A 15,401-nucleotide genomic window follows, 5' to 3' on the forward strand; every position below is an offset into this window, starting at 1 on the left:
CTCCCCTCCCCCTTCTCTCTCCCCCCACTTTCCCCCAGAGCCTACACCAGGGAAGATCTGGATTCCATTGCCAGCACCACAGGGTAAAAAAGCAGCAGGACACAGCACTGGATGGTGGACCCACCTTTAACTCCAGTACTCAGGAGGCAGCCCAGTGGGAGGATGATCTCTGTGAGTTTGAGACTAGCCTGGTCTACACTGTGAGATTCTGTCTCAAGAATAAATGGAAATATGCAGCAGCTGGGGGCAGGAGGTAGAGGGAACCTCTACAAAGTGCCAGAAACCTGGCATGGTGGAGACTCCCAGGACTAAAGTGGATGACCTTAGCCAAAATGCCCAACAGTGGGGATATGGAAGAAATCACCTCCAGAAGTCAGATGGCCTCCAGTGGAGGGATGGGGATACCAACCCACCTACAAAATGTTTGACCCCAAATTGCTCCTGTCTAAAAGAAAAGCAGGAACAAAAAAATGCAGCAGAGACTGAAGGAATGACCAACCAGTGACAGGCCCAACTTGGGATCCATCCCATGGGCAAGCACCAATCCCTGACACTATTACTGATGCTGTGTTGTGCTTGCAGACAGGAGCCTGGCATGGCTGTCCTCTGAGAGGCTCTGCTAGCAGCTGACTGAGACAGAGGCAGACTCTCACAGCCAAGCACTGGACTGAGGTCAGAGACCCCCATGGAAGAGCTAGGGAAAGGACTAAAGGAGCTGGAGGGGACAGAAACCCTATAGGAAGACAAAGAGTGTCAACTCACCTGAATCCCTGGGAGTTCCCAGAGACTGAGCCACCAACCAAAGAGGACAGTGGGCTGGTCTGAGGCCCCTGGCATAGGACTGCCTTGTCTGGCCTCAGTGGGAAAGGACGCACCAAATCCTGTAGAGACTTGGTGCCCTAGGGAGGAGTACCCTCTCAGAGTTCAAGAGGAGGGAGTACAGGGGCAGGGGGACTTCTCAAGAGGGGACCAGGAAGGGAGCAACATTTGACATGTAAATAAATAAAATAATCAATTAATTAAAAAAGAATAAATAGGGCTGGAGAAATGGCTCTCTTCCAGAGGTCCTGAGTTCAATTCCCAGCAACCACATGGTGGCTCACAACTATTTGCAATGGGATCTGATGCCCTCTTCTGGTGTGTCTGAAGACAGCTGCAGTATACATTAAATAAATCTTAAATAAATAAATATTTTAATTTTTTTTTTTAAGAAACAGGAAATAAAAAATAGAACACGCAGGTCCTTGTGCCAGGCACTAGAGCCTGTTGCCTAGTACAGTACACTCCTTCCTGACGGCAGAATGAAGATTACCATCTAACCTTTCTTGTAATTAAGCATGGCCATGTGACCAAATTCCATTCAGGAGACCAGCTGATGAAGTGCTGGAAGGAAAGCAGCAATCTTTTTTTTTTTTTTTTGGGGGGGGGGGGGTTCGAGACAGGGTCTCTCTGTGTAGCCCTGGCTGTCCTGGAACTCACTTTGTAGACAAGGCTAGCCTCGAACTCAGAAATCCGCCTGCCTCTGCCTCCCGAGTGCTGGGATTAAAGGCGTGCGTCACTACCACCCGGTGGAAAGCAGCAATCTTAAACTATAGAGAAATTGTACTTTGAAAACAACTAACAAGGATAAACTGGTTTCCTGATGCTCTGGAATATAGCAGCCCTGGGTTATTGTATGTTTAAAGTTACTATTATTTTCTTTTTTTAGTCAGAAATTATTTTAAAATAATCTTTTAGTACTTTTTTTACACTTGATCTTAGCCAAAAGGCTGAGAAGCGATTAGTATTAAGTGTGTGTGTGTGTGTGTGTGTATGCGCGCGCGTGCATGTAATAAATGAATAACAAGCCTTTAAGAGATTGGCAGTAACGTTAAACAAGAAGGGATAGACAGGAGGCAAAAGCCATTACTCTCATCAGCCCCTAAACTCCTTTTCCTCTTCTCTCTTCCTAACAAAAAAACAGACAAAGGGCAACCTCAGTGTGCTTAATGACTACAATTCCCAGCTCCCCTTACAACTAGCTGCAGTTGAAGGGAAATGAAATTTAAGATAAAATTTGAGGCCTGATTTATGTAACTTATGTCAAATAATCCAAAGAAAAACATAGAACATAGTGGAACAGGCCAGGGCACGTCCAGGCAGATCCGTTGTTAAAACATTCCTGGGGCTGCCTGGCCTTAAAGACAAAAAAAAAAAAAAAAAAAAAAAAAAAAAAGGAATGCAGGAACTTGTCCGAGCTATCTTGGCTGAGTCATCAGCCACCTAATTTGAAGTTATATGTTAACCAAATGCTCCACTGACCTAGATAAGCGTCCGCCCCTCAGGTCTCCTGACATCCTGACTTACATGTACTATTCTGCTGATGTTTAAATGAGCCAATCGTGTGAAACCGAGCCAACTCCTCCTAGCCCCCGACCCTCTCCCTATAAAAACCCCTAGCTTTTGAGCCTTGTGGTCCATTCCTCTGTCTCCTGCGTGAGATACGTATCAGCCAGGAGCTCCATCATTAAACTACCTCGTGTTTTTGCATCAAGAAGGTCTCTCGAGTTTCCTTGGGTAGGCCCTTTCCCGAGACTCGAGTGGGGGTCCCCGAAAGGGGGTCCTACACAGTCACAGAATGACATTCTGGCCAGTGGGCTCTAAGCTTGAGTGGCACAGGAGACTTTAGGAGGTATAGTTATAAGGAGAATACACACAGCTCTCTTGAGGCCAAATAGGACTGAGTTACTAGAGGCTGAGCAGCCATTTCAGTTCATGGATAACAAAGACCTCCTTCCCCGCAGAGACCTATGGGTACTATGGCTTCGCTGATGCATGCGGCGTCTCAGAGAGAACAGAGACCTATGAGAGAAAGAAGAGAGGACATTCAAGGAAATGATACCTGAAAACCTTTCTTCTTTTTTTTTTTTTTTTTTTTGACAGGGTTTCTCTGTGTAGCCCTGGCTGTCCTGGAACTCACTTTGTAGACCAGGCTGGCCTCGAACTCAGAAATCCGCCTGCCTCTGCCTCCCNAGNGCTGGGATTAAAGGCGTGCACCACCACGCGCGGCCTGAAAACCTTTCTATTTTGATAGAAATATTAACCCATACGTCTAGGTAGTTTAATAAGCTCGAAATATGTGTAAGGGATTCACGCTTAGACACGCCACAATCCAGTGATAGAAAACTTGGAGAGCAACAAAGAAAAAAAATATGTATGTATGTATGTATGTATGTATGTATATGATATATATGTATATGTGTGTATGTATACATATGTGTATATATACATACATACAAATATATATATGGTTATGATGCACAAAGATCTTCAGCACAGTGAAGAGCTGACTGCTCGTGGACACCAGACACAGTGGATGACCAATTCCAAGTCAACAGTTCTATCAAAACTTACCTTTCCACATAAAAGGGAAAACTTTTTGCTAGCAGACCTGACCTACAAAACATGCTAGGAGTCCTTCAGGTTGAAATAAAACACATACACACAAAACCAACAATACAAAACACTGAAAAATGAATGAAAGAAGTGAACACAAAAACAATGTAAGTTAACTTGGTTTTCTTCTGTCTTATTAAAATAAGCAGCACAGAATCCAAAAATTAAATCTATATAACTAGACTTAATGGGTGCATTGTAAATTTTGACCATTTCAACACAAAGGAGGAGATACAGAGTTATGAAGTTAAATGCTATTGAAATTGAACTGATATTAAAGTCAGGCATGGAAGCACATGCCTGGAGGCTGAGGCAGGAGGATTCTAGGTTGAAAACCAGCCTTACTATGGGATACATAGTAAGTTCCAGGTCAGCTATACAGCAAAATATTGTCTCAAAAAAAAAAAAAAAAAAAAAGAAGTGATCCCAACTAGGAATTATGTTATGAGTACTACTTCCATGATTTCAACAAGAGGAACTCAAAAGACTTCTCAGGAAAATGAGCAAGGCCAAAGAAAACCACCTAGGAGAAGCAACCATTAAAAGCTCTACAAGTGTCCCTCAGGAGAGGTCCTGAGGAAAGGCTGACACTCGGACAGTGAGAGTGAGCCTGCATCCCCTTGACCAGCTGCACCCCATCTCTTCCCGAAAGAGCTGAGTGACCAAAGGGTGACCCTGCTCTAGCTCCAGATCGAACACCAGAAAGGGTAGCCACTAGCCTCTCTCATCCTTTACCCCTTTAGGATGAAGAGGTTAAATTCCTGCAGAGACCAAGAGCCCGGGATGCCATAGTACAGAGGCTCCACCCAAGCAACAAGAGTCTCAAAATGCTGGGGCCCCAGCTCTATCACTGGGCAAAAATTCCACACTGAGGCAAATCAGAAAGACCACAAGCAACCCCCTGGCCAATGTCGAAAGGAATGACTCAGATCTGCCCAAGAGCAGAGGCCATCCACAGGAAGCTCCCAAGTTCTCCACAAAGGAACTGTTTTTATTTAAACAGGCTGGGGGACTCAAGCCTGAAAGCATCTTGAAAAACAGCTCCTCTTACTTAGGAATAACAATCTAAACCGCAGGGTAGCCAGCTCAGCACTGAGAACCAGGAAAGGCAGCTAGAAGCACTCCTCCAGGGTCAGAACAAACCTCCAAGACCTCAGTTCCAATTTAAATGATCACACTGACTAACAAGTTATGCCAAAACAAGTCAGCAGAGAGAAGTCACAAAGCAGGTACTGGGCAGGCGGACACCACTCTTCAATGTAAGGTGCCAGGGAAACAGACTCACATAAAACACTTTGCATTCCACAAACATGAGACTAAATGTAAAGCAACACCTAAAAATGCTACCAACAAAACAGGTATGAATATTCATGAGCTTTCATTAGGCAATGTTCCTAGATATGACACTAAAAGAAAAAAAAAAAAAAGTGGGCCAGGAAGATGGCACAGAAGGTAAAGGTGTTTACCACACAGGCTGAGAGGGCACCCAAAAGGGAAAAAACGGAGAGAACTGACTCCCTTAGAAGTTGTCCTCTGACCTCCATACATCTCACACACACACACACACACACACACACAACACACACGTGCACGCTGCGCATACATGCACACACGCACGCACACGCACACACATGCACGTGTACACACACACACCTCTCCAAGATAAATAAATATCATAAAATTTTGAGTAAATAAACTGGACTACATCAAAACTCAAAAGCTCTAAAGGTTACCCTCTGATAATATCAAGAGCCATGAAAAGACCTAGGCACTCAGCACCTGGGAGGTGAGGCAGGGGCTTCCCTACAAGTTCTCTACAGAAGGAGTTATAGACCAGCGAGGTGGAAAAAGTCACACAGAGAAAATACAAAGCATCATTAAGTAGGGAATTAAGATCATATATAAGGATATCTTAAGATAGAAGAATTAAAAGAGAAACGCCCTCAAGTCTGAAATGAATGCATGCAAATGGACAGTAAGTACACCAGGAGATCCCATACCACTCGTCAGTAGGAGACATGAAACAAAACCACCACGAACATCTCACAGCCACTACAGCTGCTGAAGTCAGGCACACACACAGCAAGCGCTGTGGAGCATTCGAAGTCTATCTACTGTATGATCCCAATCTCACAAAAGTTCACAACAAGGAAACACACAGAAACAAAAGCAGGTCGTAGGGAAGGGATGTGTCTGGGGGATGAGGGGCAAAAGGTTCATTGTGGAGTGATGGAAATGTTCTAAAACCAACCATGGTGATGGCTGTACATCATGGGAGTTTATAAACTCCCTAAGCAGCATTAAAGTGGGTGTTTTACGTGTGTGGAATTGCAAAGTTTGCTAATTTTGTCTCTGTATGGCTACTTTTTAAAAGATTTAATGGGGGCTGAAGAGATGGCTCAGCACTTAAGAGCACTGACTGTTCTTCCCGAGGTCCTGAGTTCAAATCCCAGCAACCACATGGTGGCTCACAACCATCTGTAATGAGATCTGATGCCCTCTCCTGGTGTGTCTGAAGTCAGCTACAGTGTACTTATATACATAAAATAAATAAATCCTTTAAAAAAAAAAGATTTAATGGACTGGGCAGTGGTGGTATATGATGCCTTTAATCCCAGCACTTCGGAGGCAGAGACAAGTGGATTGCTATGAATTCAAGGCCAGCCTGGTCCAAAGAACAAGTTCCAGGACAGCCAAGGCTACACAAAGAAGCCCTGTCTTACAAAAGACTTAATGGGGAGTGGGGTTGAAAAAATGGCTCAGTGGTTGGTTAAGAGTGCTTGTTGCTCTTCCAGAGAAACAGGGATCGAGTCCCAGAACCCACACTGTGACTAACAGTCACTTGTAACTCAAGTTCCAGGGAATCTGCCATCATCTTCTGGCCTCCCTGGGCCACATACATAGTGCACAAACATGCAGACAAAACACATATACATATAAAATAAAATAAGTTTAAAAAAGAAAAGGATAGGGCCAGTAAGATAGCTCAGTAGATACTTGCTGCTGCCAAGCTTAAGAACCTGAGTTTAATCCTTAGAATCCACATCACAGGAGAGGTGTGTGTGTGTGTGTGTGTGTGTGTGTGTGTATGTGAGTGTGTGTGTTGTATACAACATGTGTGCTACTGTGTGCTAGTGACCTCAGAGGCCAGAAAAGGGTATACCAGGTCCCCTGGAACTAGAGTTACATTTGCTTGTGAACCTTCATGGGAGCTAAACCTAGGTTCTCTGGAAGAACAGCAACCATTCTTAACCAGAGTCATCTCTCCAGCTCCCTAGAATTAAAAAATAAAATAAGGGGCTGGCAAGATGACTCAGCTGGTAAGAGCACTGACTGCTCTTCTGAGGGTCCTGAATTCAAATCCCAGCCACAACATGGTGGCTCACAACCACCTGTAGTGACATCTGACGCTCTCTTCTGGTGTGTCTGAAGACATCAACAGTGTACTTATTTATAATAATAAATAGATCTTTAGGCCGGAGCAGGCGGGGCCAACCAGATCGAGCAGAGGTCCTAAATTGAATTCCCAATAACCACATGAAGGCTCAAACCATCCTTACAGCTACAGTGTACTCATATACATAAAATAAATAAATAAATCTTTAAAATAAAATAAATAGCCGGGCGTGGTGGCGCACGCCTTTAATCCCAGCACTCAGGAGGCAGAGGCAGGCGGATTTCTGAGTTCGAGTCCAACCTGGTCTACAAAGTGAGTTCCAGGATAGCCAGGGCTACACAGAAAAAGCCTGTCTCGAAAAACCATTAAAAAATAAAATAAAATAAAATAAATAAAGTTGGGTTATTTGTTAGAGACAGGGTTACACTATGAATCTATGGCTGGTCTAAATATGCTCGCTATGTAGATCAGATTAGCCTCTGCTGCCCAGATGCCAGATGCAGGGATTAAAGGCCTATGCCGCATGCCTAGTCCTTAAACTGGTTTTTTAAAAAAAAAAAAAAAAAAAAAAAAAAAAAAAAAAAAGAATTTATTGATATATAAATCTGACTGATTAACTANAAGCTCCTAGAGTTTTGACTTACTGGGTTAAGGGGAATTGTGACCCTCCGACCACAGGGGGTAGATGGCTGAGAAGGTAGGGAAACTCTGAGGCAGAGAACTGGAGAAGGGAAGACTGCTGACTGGGGCTAGCCAAGAGGTGGCGAAATTGCTGGGCAAGTACAGGATAGTGCCGATTTTTTAATTTTTCCTGCAACAATGACTGACTAATCCTGTGACAAAAGCCAAAGGATCACATATGTTAGAAAGACAAACTCATACCACTTGACTTTAGGTCAGTAAAGAAGACGTCCACTTTGGGTCTTGATTTATTTTAACTGCAGCACCAAGGGAAATTTTTCTTTTCTTCTCAGAACATAGTGGCAAAAAATGACAATAACTGGAGTCTGGTACAGTGTCCCTCCATGAGTCTGTTCTAAGGTGCCAGAGTCTTACCATTATGGCTTCGGCATCAGCAGTGAAACGGCACCTTAATATTAATTATTATAAAATATTAGTTTTGAACCTGTGACTTCCTTAAAGTGAATCAGACTTTTCTGGGAACCCCTAGACTAAACTCCATAAACTCCTGAGACAGGGACTACATCATATTTATATAAAACAACACTGTGCATTAGGAAAGGACATAGGCTGTTTGTCAGGGAGAATTAGGTTCAAATTCCAGAGCTGCTGTTCAGATTAAGAACTTAAGTTCAATGTCTGTTTCCTGGGCTATAAAATGAGATATCTGGTTAAGCACTGCTACCACATGGATTAAATGGGGTGGTTAGCTAAAATAAATTCGGACTATCTGAAACTGTTTTCCGTAAATGCCAGATCCCCTGCCTACTGTGTCCCTAAGTAGTTCAGCGTTTTACACAGAAAATGCTCAACTGCTCAGTAAGTATTGGTGGAATTTAATTAAGTTCTTTATATGGAGCTACAGAAGCCAAAGTTCTGAGATGACATCTAAATGCTGGACTTCAATGCTTACATGCTAGCTCACATGTTTCAGGCACACACTTGAGAAATATGTTCAGATATTTTCAGATAAATATACAGCAGTTCTTTGGTGGTGGCGAGTTTTGTCTATATATATATATATATATATATATATATATATATATATATATATAGATTTACAAGGGGGAAACAGACAAACATAGACACACAGAGAGGTCTGTCCATTAGTCTAGGCTGGCCTTGATCTCATTTTGTAGCCAAGGATTACCTTGAATTTCTCACCCTTTCCTTTGGCCTTCCCAGTGGTGTGTCCCGTTATGTACAGGGGTCCACTATGGTGAGGGTTATGGTGCTGGGGATTGACCCCTAGAGCTTTGTGTGTGCCAGCCAGGCACCCTATCATCCCCAGCCCAGATTACCTCCAATAAACTATCAATACTACACCAGAAAAAAAGGAAAACAAAACAACAACCACAAAAAACAACCTTTTTTTGAATGAGTATTATCAAGAAGCATCAACAACACAGGCTGGAAGGATGCATGCAAAGAAACCTGGCACACCACTGAGGGAATGTAAGTCAGTACGACCACGATAAATCAAACTACAGCTCCCACACAATCTACCTCCTGTACACACTCCAAAGAGTCAACGCCAGCTTACACTGAGGTGCTGCGTGCATCAAAGCACTGCCACAATACCCAAGCTGTCAGCAGCTAAGGTGTCCATCGGCAACAACACGTAAGGAAGACAGGTTTGACTTAGCTATTAGAACATGGTATTATGCCATCTTTAGGAAACCACATGGAACTGGAGATGATTACAGCAAGCCAAATTCAAGTCACAAAGATAAAAACAGTTGCTTTTTCTCATGTGGAATTTAAGAGGAAAAGAAGAATATGAAATTAAAGGGGGCGGGGGGCTCTCAATTTTTCTGCTTGTTGGATGTGTCAGTCTTGGTGCATGTCTGCCACGGCATGTGTATAGTCAAAGACAACCTTCAGGGACTGGTCCTCTCCTTCTACCATGTGGGTCCCAGGAATCGAACTCAGGCTGTTCTGCCTTTGTGCAAGCACATGTACTACTGAGCATCTTACCAGCTCAAGGAAAGCTATTAGGAATGTGGGAAGAGAGAAGGTAATAGAGGGGTCAATACCATCAAACTACATTATATGCATATATGAAAATTTCAAAATGACATGTATCCCTTTGTGCAATTTATATAATTTACACTACTAAAAAATGAGGTCATAGAAAATACAATATTTTATGATAGGCTCCTGGTTACTTGAAGGGAAATATAGTGCCAAGTACGTCAGGAAAAAAAGCTACAATTTAGTGAGAGAAACATTGTGTAATAACGAAATCCATAGCTTCTTACAGCAGCTGTAACTTTGGTAACCTTATCTCTTTTGGTGCTATATTTCTTTGTTTTAAAAAAACAAAAACAAAAACAAAAAACAAAACAAAACAAACCTCCCTGAAATGAAAGAGAAAGACTTCCAATCCTCCAAACAACATCCTACGTTTAACTCTGATGAATCAAACACATCCAAGGTATAAAAGACAATACAAAAAGAATTCTGCAAGGAGTTGGCCTTGCTAGTCAAAAGGAGCACTGCAGGACAGCCCTGAAGACTCAGTGCAGAGCCTGACACAGAAACACAGCAGGAAAGGAGTTAGTTCTGAGGTAGCCTTGGAAAGCTGTAGCTCCATCTTTCAGTGTTTCCTGTTAGTCATAGAGACATGTGAGGGAGCTAAAGACTCTGCAGCTTTATCTTAGCTAGCTCTGTCTCCTGACTATGAGAATGCCACTTTGTGGTTGAACATCTTTGAGGATGGTTTAAGGCTCTTGCCATAGTATCAGAAACACAAGCATAAGGGAGCTCTGCCAGATGCCACATGTACTTTAATGAGGGTCTGCATTCTCTAAAGACCCCAAGTCCGCTATAACATCATTTACATTGTGTTTAAGATCCCCTTAGGCTTTTCAAGAGGATCATGGGACAAAATGACCTACAATAGCTGGTCTCCCATGATTTCCAACATACAGGTGAAAAGGTTCACCTTACCCCATGAATAATGCACTCACATCATAAATAGTCACAAAACTTCTTTAAAATCAACAATGCATTGAACTACTATCCCTCAGCCTTTGGGTCATCCCACTCTAGCCTCCTCAGAACCACCCTGTGTTTTCTGTGCTCTTCGAAAACTGTGTCCCTCCATTGAAAAAAACCTTTATCTGGTAACAATGACTGTAATCCCAAAGTCGCTCACTGAAGCACACAGGAAAGCCTGATTAACTCCATTTTCTGCTCCTACAGAGGTTTACAAAAACCTGTCATCCACATAGTGTTTTGTATGTCCAGACAATTGTATAAATGCAGTTACTGAATTCTGCACCTGAATAACTGAATGTAATACTAAAAATGTTCTTCCTCTAAGCATGCAGTTGATTATAGAAGATGAGGAGAAATGTCTCCCATTGCCTCAAAATACTGTCTAAAAACGACATAACTTTTGAATTTCAATTTTATGTATGTGTTCACAGATGTTTACATGTGTACTGAGGCCAAGGTTGACATCACGTGTCTTCCTCAATTGCTCTCCACATTATTTTTTTGAGACAATCTCTCACTTAATCTAGAGCTCACCAACTAGCTAGGCTGACAAGGGCCAACAAGTTCCAGGGACCCTTCTGTTCCCATCTCTTTAGCACCAGGATTCCAGGAACATGCCTACCACATTACGTCCAGAAGAGAGAGAGTGAGTGAGTGAGTGTTTATGTATGTGTCTGGGTGACTGTGTGTTTGTGGGTATATACGTATGTACATGCATTCAGATGTGAATGTACATGTGTGTGCTGGCCTGTACAAGCAGGCACATATGGAAACCAGAGGTTGATATAGAGCATTTTTCCTCCATCACTTCACTACCTAATTTTGTTGAGATGGCCTTTCACTGAACTTGAAGCTTACCATTTCAGCTGCACTGGCTGGTCAGCAAGCTCCAGCATCTGCCTGGTTTACCCTGCAGTGCTAGAGTCGCAGGCACATGCTGTTATGCCCATCTTTTACATGGGTTCTGGAGACCCAAACTCAGACCTTCACACTTGCACAGCAAGTCACTTTGCTCACTGAGCCATCTCTCTAAGCCATAAATCAGTATTTTTAAAACTGCATTTAGAAACTTCATTATGGAGCTAGAGAGACAGTTGTCTACATCTGTACTGAGTAGCTGGCTGAGTTTTCCAACAAGGATGCTACTATAATTTTAAGGGGATGGGACTACATTGTAGACTGTTATCCTGTGTCTCTAGCCACCAAAGGGCAGCTGTACATCTCAACCCATAGTCATCTGAATTTAAAAGTCCTTACTATTTTCTTAAATACTCTCTGGAGCTATGAGAACCCACTGAAATATTAACTGGTACCTCCTTATCTCCACTGACACTCACATAAGAACTACAGCCTATGCCAGACATGGTGGCACATGCCTTTAATCCAACTCCCAGCACTTAGGAGGCAGAGGAAGATGGGTCTCTGAGTCTATAAAGACATATATATAGCCTGGTCTATAAAGTAAGTTCCAGGACAGGTGGGGTTACACAGAGAAACCCTGTCCTGAGAAAACAAACAAACAAACAACAAATAGATCACAGCCTTCTTTGGGGCAGAGATGAAAGGCAACAGCTGTGCCTTGATGCTAAGAATGCAGTAAGATTATGCAGCCTAAAGTAGAAAGGCTCTTTCCAGATTTTACACAGCACTAGGGAATCTGTATGTATTATTTTCAAGAGTATGTGTTAGGTCTCAAACCAGGGGCATATGGTGAACTGAGGTGCCATATCAAAGCAGACCTGTCCACCAGACTCAGCAATTCCAGTACCTGTTAGGGAGACATCCTGGCTGGCATACCCTGCCCCCTACCCTAAAATTCCCAGCCCAGAGCTGGGCCATCCTTCCCGCAGCTGTTCTTCTCTATATAACCCAGGCATTTTGGCTTATGCCACTCTCCTGGCCTCTTGGCTTCTGACTCTCCCCTTTCCTCTCCCCAGCTCCTCACAGGACCCAGTTTAGCCTGTTGGTCATGTTCAGTCTGGGCCCTTGCAGATGCCTCTGGCTACACTCTCCCTCATACCTACAATAAGCCTTCTCCACAGCCCACACCTCTCCTCTCTCTGTCCTCTCCTCCTTTCCTTTCCTTTTTACATTCATCATGCAGAAGGCACAGACGCTGAAGGGCAAGAAACGGTTGGTATATGGGCTCAAAGCTCTAAGTCAGATGTGAATCTGCTTTTATCACAGAGATCATCAGAGAGGAAATGTTAACGATAATTTCCTTGAGCAAAGAACGTTTTTATATCTGAAGTGCATGGGCACATAGATTTAAGGGAAAAAAAAAATCTCTAAGTATTATGTGGTAAGTTTTAGCCATTTAAAGTAACTCTCAAGATACTTGTTTGACTTTGGAGTAAGCTACTGCTTTCCACTTGGGCAAAGGAAATACTGAGGCTTTAAGAGATTAGGTAACTTCTACATTAGAATTTCAGTTCAAAGATGTCTGGGCTCCTGTATTGTTCCAGGGCACACATATAACATAAAGATTTTAAAGTTAAAAAAGTTTGTCTAAAAAGTACAGAAAATGTTAATATTTTAGTAAAGAGAGATTTGCAAAGATTATCAGCAAAATTCCATGACCCAAGGAAAACTAGATGTGCATCCTAACACTCTCAGAGAAAAATTCAATAGTTCTACTCTGACAACTATGGGGATCTTGTACACAAAAGAGATCAAAACATATCAAATATTATCACCTTATAGGTTATATATTGGGAGGGGGAGGCATGCTTAAAATGAGTAAACCAGCTAGGTAGGAACTTAACTAAAGGAAGAGACTGACATCACCATTAATGAGACACAGTAACATCATGAGCCTCTAAAAAACGTAGGTGGGGCTGGAGATATAGCTCATTTAGCAGAGCACCTTCCAGACATTACAGTTCTAGGTTCAATCCCCAGCATTGCATACAGCAGAACTGGTAGCGTGCCTGTGAACCCAGCACTCTTACAAGATCAAGGTCATCTCAGCTTCTTAGTGAGCTGGAGGATAGGCTGGGTTACATAAGATCCTACCTCAAAAAATAAGTAAAATAATAATGGTGGTGGTGGTGATAATAACAGTAAGAAAACTCGGTGATTAAGAGCACTAGTTGTTCTTCCAGAGGACCTGAGTTCAAATCCAGAACCACATGGTGGCTCATACACCCAGTAACTCCAGTTCCAGGGGGTCTGATGCCTCTTCTGGCATCAGTGAGCACCCAAGCTCATATGCATATATATGTGTACGCACGCATGTGCATGCACGCACACATACACACACACACACACTTAAAAAAAAAACAATAAAAATAAGTGTAAAAAAAGTGTTTACAGAAGAGCTTGGTGGCAAATGCCTTTAATCCCAGTACTACAGATGCAGAAGCAGATCTCTATAAATTCAAGGCAAACAGAGCTCTTTAAGCTTGAGACCAGACTGGTCTACAAAGAGAGTTCCAGGACAGCCAAGGTTGTTACACAGAGAAACCCTGTCTCGATTTTAAAATAATAATAATAATAATAAATAAGGAAAAAGTGTTTACAAAAGCAAATGTGGTGGTGTACCCACCTGTGATCCCAGCACTAGGGAGCTAGAGACAGGAAGATCAGGAATTCACGGTCTACTTCAGCTACAAAGAGATCCTGGACAGCCTGAGCTATATGAGACACTATCTCAAAAACAAAGTGCTCAGAAGCAGATGCCATCTAGGAAAGGCTAAAAGCATGCAAGTGAGTTTTCCGGAGATGGCCCGCAGCTTTGCATGGCCTCGATGGGCAAGCTCTGAAGTGCAGGGCTTTCAAAGATTTTTATCCCAGGATTGCTTCTTGCTACTGACATGCCTTTCCTGTCACTATTACATAGTCTAGTGATTCCTGGGCATTAGCCCACCCTATTGGGCAGGTTTTCTGCAGAACAATGAAGATACACTATTATGTATTAATGCTGTGTAGACAAGCTGATGATTTCATAATCCTGATAATGATTTTATAAAATTCCTGATTTGATTCAAGTAATTTTAGGAAGAAAGTTTTAAGAGACGATTTTAGTTGCTTTGCCAGAAAGATAGAGTAAAGTTAGACTCAAGAATAGAATGTGCCCACTCCTCATAGAATAGCAAGTAAGGACTACAATGAGCTTTCACAATTACACTAGAAAGAGAAATAGGCTTGGGACACATTTGTGATTAAGGAAAAACACTCATTCTAGGTCAGACCCAAGGATGAAGCCACAGGTGTGCCTGTGATAAAGCCAGGCCACTCGGGAAACTGTTGCTTTCAACTTATAATGAGCTTGCAGAATAAAGCACTGCTTTGAATGTAATATCGTAATATCAACACCCTTCTGTAACTCCCCTTTTGTGTAACATTTTATCTATGAGGTAATTTTCTAAAGAACTTTTGTCTAAGAAGGTATAAGAAGGCCAGAGAAGAGGAATAAAGTGGCATTTGGGGCTCAGCCCCATTCACCAAACGTGTGTGTGTCTATATGTATGTACATATGTATGTGTGTAGGTATATGTGTATGTATGTAAGTATCCATGAACTCTTGTGGAGTCGATGTTGATAAGAGGTCAGACCCAACCAGAGTAGGTGTGTATGTTTGAGTGTGTGTCTGTGCATATTGCCTGTGTAAAATATTTTAATTCTTTTCCTTTTTTTCTCTCTGGTTCACAAAGAGTTAATGAGTTACAAGCCTCTCCAAGCTCAAGAGGTCCTTGAACAGAGAGAGAAAGAAAGCACCCCTGTACTGGCTAGTTTTGTGTCAACCTGACACAGCTGGAGTTATCACAGAGAAAGGAGCTTCAGTTGGGGAAATGCCTCCATGAGATCCAGCTGTGGGGCATTTTCTCAGTGATCAAGGGGGAGAGGCCCCTTGTGGGTGGGACCATCTCTGGGCTGGTAGTCT

At 42.6% G+C, this 15,401-nt stretch overlaps 1 protein-coding gene and 1 pseudogene across 1 annotated transcript in view; both read right to left on the reverse strand.

The window, feature by feature from the left end:
• Positions 1-15,401, reverse strand: part of Mrtfa (myocardin related transcription factor A) — a 177,761-nt gene that overhangs the window by 125,676 nt on the left and 36,684 nt on the right. The window lies entirely within an intron of this gene.
• Positions 1,703-1,781, reverse strand: LOC115062462 (annotated as a pseudogene).

The sequence above is a fragment of the Mus pahari genome, chromosome 17 (genome assembly GCF_900095145.1).
Source record: "Mus pahari chromosome 17, PAHARI_EIJ_v1.1, whole genome shotgun sequence".
NCBI lineage: Eukaryota > Metazoa > Chordata > Mammalia > Rodentia > Muridae > Mus > Mus pahari.